Genomic DNA, 9,850 nt, shown 5'->3' with positions numbered 1-9,850 from the left:
TTTTAATTTAATGTTCATGATTAATGAAATATATCGTGAGCATAATAATCAACCCAAAGTTTGTTTCGGTTGGCAGAGTTCACCCACCACTAAGCCCCACAGCATGTTAAATTCACAATTTATTTTAATTATTTCACGTCTTTCTATTTTTGGAAGAGATATTGACTTTATAAGTAGTCCATTCACCCACCTAACCCACCACATCAGGGTAAGGGGGGCCAGATTTATTTCTTTCTAAATAATTTCAAACTTTTATTATCAAATAATTATTATTTCATATTTATATTATATTAAATATGAAGTAATATTATCAATAAGTCAATGTCCACTTAAGTAAGATAAAAAATATAAAAAAGCCCAGCATAAAGCATATTAAAAGCCTTTCCCTGTGTTGTATTCTCCAATGTTATCGACACGATTAATAATCTTACGATAATTAATTGTGTCAAATAAAGGTGAAATCATTTAACTAGACCTCTAACTATTGCTATAGTCCCAATAGCTCCTGTTAAAGGCCATAGTATTTGATCTGCAAGATGATTTTGGTGTCTTGGCTTTAGCATACCTCTGTAGAATAAAGTGTCCTTAGAACTGCAAAACATTAGATAGAATTATTGCTAGTGCTGATTTTAGTAACAGTAATGCTACTTGAAACCGTAATCAATGCTGTAAGGATTGAGTATGATAAGTACTACATGTATGTAAGGTCCTGTTTTACCTAATGAGGTAATTAATAAGTGTCCGGCAATCAAGCTTGCTGCTAATGGTACTGCTAATGCATGCTCCTATGGTCTTCTGGAAGATCTGGTACCATAAAAACACACTGTTTGGGTGGAGCTAAAGGTACCCAGGGAGGTACCTGGGAATCGAACCGGTGCCCTCTAATCAGATGTTAAATGTTCTACTCCTGGAATAGCAAAGCACACAATGAAATGTTCAAATTGGTATCGAAATTCTTGTTGAAGGAAAATATTTATTTCGGAGGATAAGAGTCACATTCCCGGTTACTTGTAAAATCAAATATTGAGGAAAACCCATATTGAGAAAAGAAATATTTTAAATCCCACCAAACATACTTGGCTAAGACCAATGCCCAACGGGATCTTCTATTCCTGAATGAAACCACTCTCAACATCATCAACATATAGTACTAGTACCAGATGACCCTGCAGAAATGGAAACAAAAGAATAGAAAGAAATTAGGAAACTCTGAATTGATCAAAGCAGCAGCCGAGGTGGTTATCCTCAACTACTGAACTAGATTGCTACAGGACTGTTGCAGGAACAAATACTTTCCTGTGGCATGGAAAAAGGGTGTCCTATGCAACATCTTGAAATCTAAAGAAAAAGACCCTTGTGATCCTAAGGCATACACACCCATAGCACTACTACCCAAAATGGGGGAAATGTTTGAAAGAATCATCAAAATGAAAATTGAGGAAGCAGTTGGTGAGGATAATCTACTTCACAAAAGCCAATTTTGATTCCAAATAGGTGGATCCACCACAGCCACTGCAATGAAACTGCTCCTAGAAATCAAAAATCCTAAATATAAGTTAAGGTGGCCTTATTCATAGATTACAAAGCGGCATTCGATTCCTTATTATGGGCCCCCTTGCATAAACCAAATCAAAAAGTCATAAAATTCCGGGACCAATAGCAGAGCTTATTAAAAATTATTTCTTGATTAGAACAACCAAAATACAAGTAAATAACTTGGAGGCCAAAAAGAACCTTACGAAAGGGGCACCACAGGGATTCATACTCGGTCCTTTTCTTTGAAACATCGTCATGAACGATTCGCTAAATGAGCCCCTTTCTGAAAACTGCAGATGGACAGCCAACACCAATGACGTTGTAATCACAATGCCTGCAAATTCAAAGAGAGAAATAACAAACATCGCAAAGGAATATTACAATATAGTGGAATCATGGAGTACGAAAGGGAAATTAAAAATGTCTGTAAATAAGACACAATACGTCGTATTCAGAAAAAATTCTTACCAGAACAGACTATGAAAATCTCTGGTCAAAATATCAAACAAACCTCCACAATCAGATACCTGAGCATTGAATTCAATGACAGACTAAAATTCCAAGAACATGCAAATTACACAGCAGGCAAGGTCAAGAAAATATTTAACAACTTAAGAAGGCTGTGCAGAAACAGATTTGGCATCACTACAAACAGCCTAAAAACTATATACCTGTACAATGGAGTCACCATCCCAATATTGGCATACCGCTGTGAGGTGTGGGTAGAGAGGCTAAATTACGGAAAAATTTGGAAGAAACTGGAAGAGGCCCAGGGATCTTGCCTAATTGCAATATCCGAGAGCTACAATACAGTCTGTAATGAAGTTCTACAAATAATAACTGGGATACAGCCGATAAAATTCTCAATAAAGCAAAGAAAAATCAAGTCACGGATGTGACAGATGGAAGAGGCTACTCTAGGAGATATAAATTTGTCTCTTACTGATAAATGGAGCAGGAACAGGAAGGTTATAAGAGCGCATTTCCTGAATAAATGGGAACTGGAATGGGAAACATTAGAAAAGAGGAAAACAATCAGACAATTCCTACCTAGCATGAAAGAAAGAATGAAGATAAACTTGAAAGTTACACAGGAACTACGCAAATTTCAACAGGACATGGGGAGTTCACATCATACCTCAAGAAAATGGGGGAAAAAAGGAGGGGATATGTGAATGCATGATGGAGGAGGACTCAGCAATACGCAGTCCTTTAATACCCAATTTATACCGAGGAAAGATGCAAACTGGAAGCTATCTTTGGATATTTGCATTGCATTCAACAAACTGGAAAATATCTACACGAGGAACCGATTATGAAAATATTGGATAGATTTATGAACAAAGATAAATATGGGAATGGGGAGAATAACGGAAAGGAAGGGCATGTAACTCATATTTTGTATTTTGTAAAAAATTAAAGGAATTGTATTGGGGGTTTAAAAATAAGGTACCCCAAAAAATTGAAACAATAAATTACCCAATTCTAATCAATCAGGCAAAATTATTACTATTACTTTTAAAATTTTTCATAACGTTTGTACCCATAAATATTTCTAATTAGGAATGCGTGTTGAAAAGAGTTCAGAATCAATGTGAGAATGATTTTATTATTCCATTCCAGAAATCAGTTCTTCCGGAGTCCATTTAAGAACATCATCCTTTCTTTTCCACTTTCCTTGGACCCGTTGACTTATAACTCATTTACAGAGGGCGTCTTGTCACTTTACTATATCAGGAGTCTCAAGGATTTCCCCATTCTTTACGCATTTCAATTGTACGAGGTGGAGATAAGTTTTATATTTATGTGACCTGTCGGTTAAAGAATATCTATCATTATTAAGCATGTTAGAGGAAGTGAGCGAGTTACAGGACTATGTCGTGAAAATAAACCATGATCAAACTAGTAAAATGATATCCTAAAACAAGAGATATTTTTAGAAAAAGTATAGTCGCCAGTTGATAAATTATGGCAATCAGAATATCTTATAGATTGGCAACTATGGCAATCAGAAGAGCAAAATGAAAAGAGAGCATACATATCCTCCAATTTGAATTCGGATTTCAACGATAAATTCACAAATGGCGGAAGCTTCCTTGTCCTTGTTTGCCGAATGAAATGATAAATGCTAGAAATACTCCTCCGGGTTATTTCGTTCTTGTATCCACCGGAAATCGGGAGAATTTTTCAAAGTTGATATAGTGGAGATTTCTCATTCAAAATAAGTGGTTTCCATGGCACCTACATTTAAAAATTGAAATCTTGCACATATTTCTAGAACCAAGGGTGTACATTATGAACGGATATGTGGATTTCGTCCTTGGGATCATACCTCAAGTTTCCCACTGATGAAAGATGGGACAAAACCATAATTGTCCCCTGAGGGGTAGCTGGAAATTATATTAGCGCGGCTGGTGCTAGGAATACAAATTAATCACATTAAAAGCATTTGAAAAAACAGGTGATATATTCCATGTGCTGTATATAACAGACCAAGGTCAATGCTGTTAGACATATACTATGGGTGCATAGGGCACTAGAGGGATGAACGCACAACTAGAGCCGTGTCGTGACTTGCCTTGCGCATGGGTCACCACAAAATACAATTATTAACAACTTTATCATCAAATTAAACAAGCTTTCATTCTTCATTTTTAACATAAACCACGTAATATATTGCTAACTGGAGATTTTAACTGATTTTTTCATCCAAAGAACCTTAAATTGCTGACCTGTGTAATGTTTTATATACATATGAATTAAGTTGCTCAGTAACTAAACCCAGGATGACTTCATCATCAAAACATTGTTAGACAATTTTATTACCAATCATGATCCTGTCAAAACTAATGCAAAGTTATTCAGACATGTTGTGCTTCTCTCTGATCGCTATATGATAGTGTAGTCACAGGATTAACAAATGCCCCCATTATTTAAATTTGTTCACGATATTCATCTCTGAATTTGAATTATTTTAATTATGTACTACATAATGAAGCATGGAAAGAAGTTTACTTGGAGGATTCACGTGATTCATCTGTTGCTAGTTTTTATCACAGGTTTTGCTTGAATTTTGACTTTTCAATACCTTTACCATTACCATAATAAACACTTCCAACAGAAAAAATGCAAAAACTATGGTTATCTGATTAGATATAAATGCAGTCCAGAAGAATAAGACATGACCTTGCAAAGCAATCTATCCGATTCATAAGATTATCCACCAAAAATAACAAAGCAAAAAAAGAATATGGTTTGGCGATAAGAAATGCCAAGATATCTTTCTAAAGTTAGCCAAAGCCTGAAACAAAACTAGAGATCATGGTGAATAATTAGTAAAGTATTGGAGAAACTTTCACATAAACATACTCCTGTTTCTTATGACACTCAAGGTATAGCCATCACTGATCCATTAATTGTATGTGAGAAAGTAAATGAATACTTTCTTAATACACCAAAACCACAAATTACCTCAGATGTTATCAATAACTATTACATATTATATGAAACCAGTTGTAATAACTCACTATATTTGTACCCTTGTAATGAAGAAGAAAGTGACCCTTTGCCTATCTAAGTTATGCAAGATATCTACCCCTGGAATTGATGAAATCCAAGGAAATGTTCTCTTTAAATGTAGGATTTCTATCACCAAACCATTGAACTTCTTGAGTAACAAATTATTTAGATGCAGCTTCTATCCAAAGTCATTAAAAATTAGTAAGACAATACCTGTTTACAAAAATAAGGTTGACAATAATGACATTAGAAGCTATAGACCAATTTTTCTTTTGTCACACTTATCTAAACTATTTGAATTAATCTACCATAGCAGGTTAACCATATTTTTGAAAAAGTTCAGCATTACTAGTAATTCACAATGGAGGTATCAAAAAGGAAGATTGACAGAAGATTCATTTTCTAATGCCATGAATCCCCAGGATGAAAGGATGAAAGGATATCCAATCCCCAGGATGAAAGTAATACCATATTTTCCCATCGAAAATGCACGCCTTGTCCATACAAAAATATTCAGATGATTGAAAAAATGACGATGCACATTATGTAATGAAAATTGAAAAAATCCAAACATAGATGTATTTTTACACACACACATCCTACATACACGTATTTTTATTCGCACTATATATAACTTTAATGCACATATATATATGTGTACATACAGATGCGCGGCCTCTATACACGTTCAAGATAATTATGAAGCCCTGGGCGTGCGTTATCTATACAAATTCATGATAACTACAAAGTTCTGGGTGCACGTTATACGTTAGGTGAGCGTTATCAATTGGAAAATACGTTACCGTCCACACTTGTTTTTTACTTTTCCCGTGCTTATGACCTGGCTGATCATTCTCGGTAGCTATTCAAATTCAACGAATTAGGCATAAGAGGAGCTTCTTGGAACTGGTTATATAAATATTTGAGAGGGAGATCACAAAGGTTGTAAATCAATGTCAACAATAAAAAAAATATGTCGAGACTGCTCAACTTCTCCACTGGTGTTCCACAAGTTTCAATTTAAGGCTCTATCTTATTTCCTTTATTAATAAATGATCTACCATAAATCACAGCCAGTACCAGTGATGAATAACTGATCAAAGCACTTTTCCATTTGATAATTTTTTTTTATTTTACGACCGGGTTTCGATGTATAACATCATCATCAGGTGCAACATCACGCCTGAAGCTACTCAATTTGTTAGCAATAATGTGAATTCTGTGTAATTTGCTGATGATACATTTAATTGTCTCCAAGAAGGATGAAAAATCCCTTTAAATAGAATCTTAGGCAGTGCTGTCCCAGGTTTGGGGTTGGTGCAATAATAGTTCCCTTTGGTTAAATTATGAAAAGACTCAAGTTCTTCCATTTAGCCAGTCTTCACAAAATGAGCGAAGTTTGATAATGAACAACCAACCTGTTATGTTTATAAAAGATGTCAAATTTTTGGGACTACATGTGAAACATACCAGCAGCTGGACTATTCATGTAGTCAAGCTATGTGCCAACCTAGGTTCTGTGTTATATACCAGGGTATATCCAATATTCGACCCAACAAAGAAAACACAAAAATTTTGGAAAAAAAATATGTTCCACCATAATTTCTTTCAGCTCCATACACTTTTCCCAGGGATGATTAATTAGTTCAATACCCTTTTTATAATAAGAAATGTCTTGCTCCTCAAAATAGCCATTAACTACTGACATTACTTCTTCATTGTTGGAAAATCTTTAACCACCGAGTTATTTTTTCAAGCTTGCAAACAGAAAATAATCAAATTGGGCTAAATCTTGCAAATAGGGTGCATGAGGCAGCATTTCAAACTTTAATTCATGAATATTGTCTTGATCAAACAACACTTCCTTCTTCACCAAACGCGGCCGCTTTTGCTTGATTTCTTCCCTCAAATGTTCCAATAAGTTCACATAATACTCACCGTTGATAGCTTTCCCTTATTCATGTTAGTCAATGAAAATTATCCCACATGCATCCCAAAAAATCGATGCCATGACATTGCAGATAAAATGGTGTATGCCTTCTTTGAAGACGGTTCTCCCTTTTGAATCCATTGTTTTGATTGTTCTTTTGTCTCAGGTGTGAAGTCATGGACCCATATTTCATCCATGATTATGAAACGGCACACATATTCTGCTTTGTCGCTGTGAAATTTTCTTAGCACTCGATTGCAACACCTTCACGACACTGGCTTTGCTCGAGTGTGAGCAAATGCGGCACCCATCTTGCACACAGCTTTCTCATGCCCAAATTATGAGATCATATGTGATGTAACACACTTTTTGAAATGCCTACTATGTCTGCTAGCTCGTGCACTTTTAGTTGAGGATCATCCAGCATCACTTTGTGGGTTTTCTTCACCGTTTCTGGAGTCGTCACCTCAGTTGGTCGACCAATGTGATGCCTGTCTTCACAGCTCATACGACCTCGTTTAAACTCTGCTACCCTATATTTTACCCTTGCAAACAGACTCACCCAGAGTAGAATCCAGTTGAGCATCTATATTGGTTGGGCTGAGGCCTTTCAAATTAAAGTATTGTACCACATAACATGTTCAAACTTGGAGCATGGTTTATAGATTGCATACTTTCTAATAGTGTCATATTTTTCAAACAACTACTGCCATCTCTAGGCAAGGCCAGGTACTTTTGGGCCTCCCCTTGTTCCCTTGGGCCTTCCCACTTTCTTTGCAGTAGTGTCTCTATTGACACTCGGAAAACCATCTATTTTTCTAATTTCCATAACCCATGCAGGTTGCAAAAGGCATTGCTGGGGCAGGAAAAAATTTCCAGATGATAGAAGAAGATACTAGGGGCGACTTATTTGTCTCCTTGCTGGTCATTATTCATTTAGCTAAATTTGTGGACGCAGTTGATATAATTTGAGTGTGTGGAGAAGGATGTAGAGAAGATGAAAAGTGGAAAGAAGAAGGAAAATGAGGAAATGCTACTGGTATTGTGAGAGGGGAGGACAGTGGTTTTCTGGGAGAAACCATACGTAGACAGGAGAAAGAGGGATGCAAAGAACATATTGATGGGCAGTGGGTCTGCAGACTGCGATATATAAAAGGGGGGATGTTAGGCAAGAAGGGAAGGAATAGAATAATTTACCTAAAACTTTTTTCTGCTTTGAATCTGCTCCCTTCCAATTTGCTTTAACGTAATGGGAAAATTTTTTTAAATTTTTTTGTACATAAATTTCACCCCAGTGTCTATGCATTTACTCATTTCATAGGGAATTTCAGGTGAACATTATGAAAGTCCTCTTACTTATTATTGCAGTCTACGATTCATTTAGAATTCCTGGCAAGAACAAAAGCTGCCCCGCAGATTGGGAATCACTAGAGCTTACTTGAAGTAGAGAAGCAGTACATTTGAGCTCTGTGCCACTTGAGTATTTGTGTTTTAGTCATTTGATCTTGCAACACTTTCCTTTGTTTACCAAGTGCCATACAAGCCATATTCCTGGATTAAGTAGTGTCACATTTAAGGACCATTCATAATTCAGGTAAAAAAATGGATGATAAACACATTTCACCCAAAGTAGTTTTTCTTGATCAAAAGGGGGTGACACTTGAATGTTTTCCCACCTTGCATCAGTAAACTTTCTAGAGATGTCAAGAGAAATGCAATTGCAAACTGTCCTTCCTTTCCCTTGCTTTGAATATGGTCAATTGTTTTTGGGGAATTAATTATGATTTAGAATGGCTGAGGTGGTGCCTTGGGTCATCTGCCTGGGTAAGACTATATTTATTCTCATCCATCTGTTAACTTCCTTTGCCCAATACCCTGCATTTCTAAACCTTAAACAATTTGAAATTTGCGTCAAGAAATGTGTGGCTATGTTTGCTCTCACAGGGCCATTGGTGAATATATTACACTGCGCACAATAGTGTCGCTGAAAGAGGCTATATCATGCATGGAATTTCTTTTAAAATATTTTTGTGTGTGTTCCAAGGATTTTTTTACATAAATGGGAAGGAGTTCCTCATAGTTTTCTGCCGAGAATGTGTTCATTTGAACACAAAACCAGCAAAATCAACCTGAAGGTAGCTTTGATGGGTTCTTGGGTAGATCTCACCCGGAACACTAAACCTAGCAGCATATGAAATTGACATATTTGCATGGTGTTAAGGGGAGGCCTGTTCCTTTCCCACATATGCCTTCCCAGGAAGATCTGATGCCTGAAAATCACACGGCTTGGATGAAGTTGAGGTATGCCAGAGTCAGAATTATCAAATGTGTGATCAATTCGCCATTCTTTAATATTACTATGGTATATCCCATTCAAAAAAGAATCAAGAATATATTTGTTGTGTTCATATATCAGATTGCATAGTGTTCTTTTTTTTATGCATACATAATGAAGGGGCAGCTTGAGTTTGGACACCCTACACCACTGGAGCACTCACGTCGATGTAGCTGAGAATAAGGAGTTGAAAGATGAAGTCTAAATGTGAATATTTTAACAATTGAGAAGGCTTGTTGTTTACCTTGTTTATGAATTTATATGTTTTACTGTTGTATTCCTCCATTATTAATCTTTAAATTTGTATGCAAAAGGGGAGAATGCTTAAATTGATGTATTTTCAATTTTTTTGATTTACAGGATAGGCAATTAGTGAGATTTATTCCATTTTATCATGAGAATATGATATTTAACACAAATAATAATTTGAAAATTATTTCACTGCCTTGTTTATTCCACAAAAATATTTACTCAAATGAAATTTTAAAAAATTTTCATTCGAATGAATTGACTTGGTATTTCTCCATTTC

The sequence above is a fragment of the Hetaerina americana genome, unplaced genomic scaffold (assembly GCF_022747635.1).
Source record: "Hetaerina americana unplaced genomic scaffold, ioHetAmer1.1.p SCAF_4, whole genome shotgun sequence".
NCBI classification, from domain to species: Eukaryota; Metazoa; Arthropoda; class Insecta; order Odonata; family Calopterygidae; genus Hetaerina; species Hetaerina americana.
The sequence above is the reverse complement of the archived record's forward strand: the minus strand, read 5'-3'. Positions refer to the sequence as shown.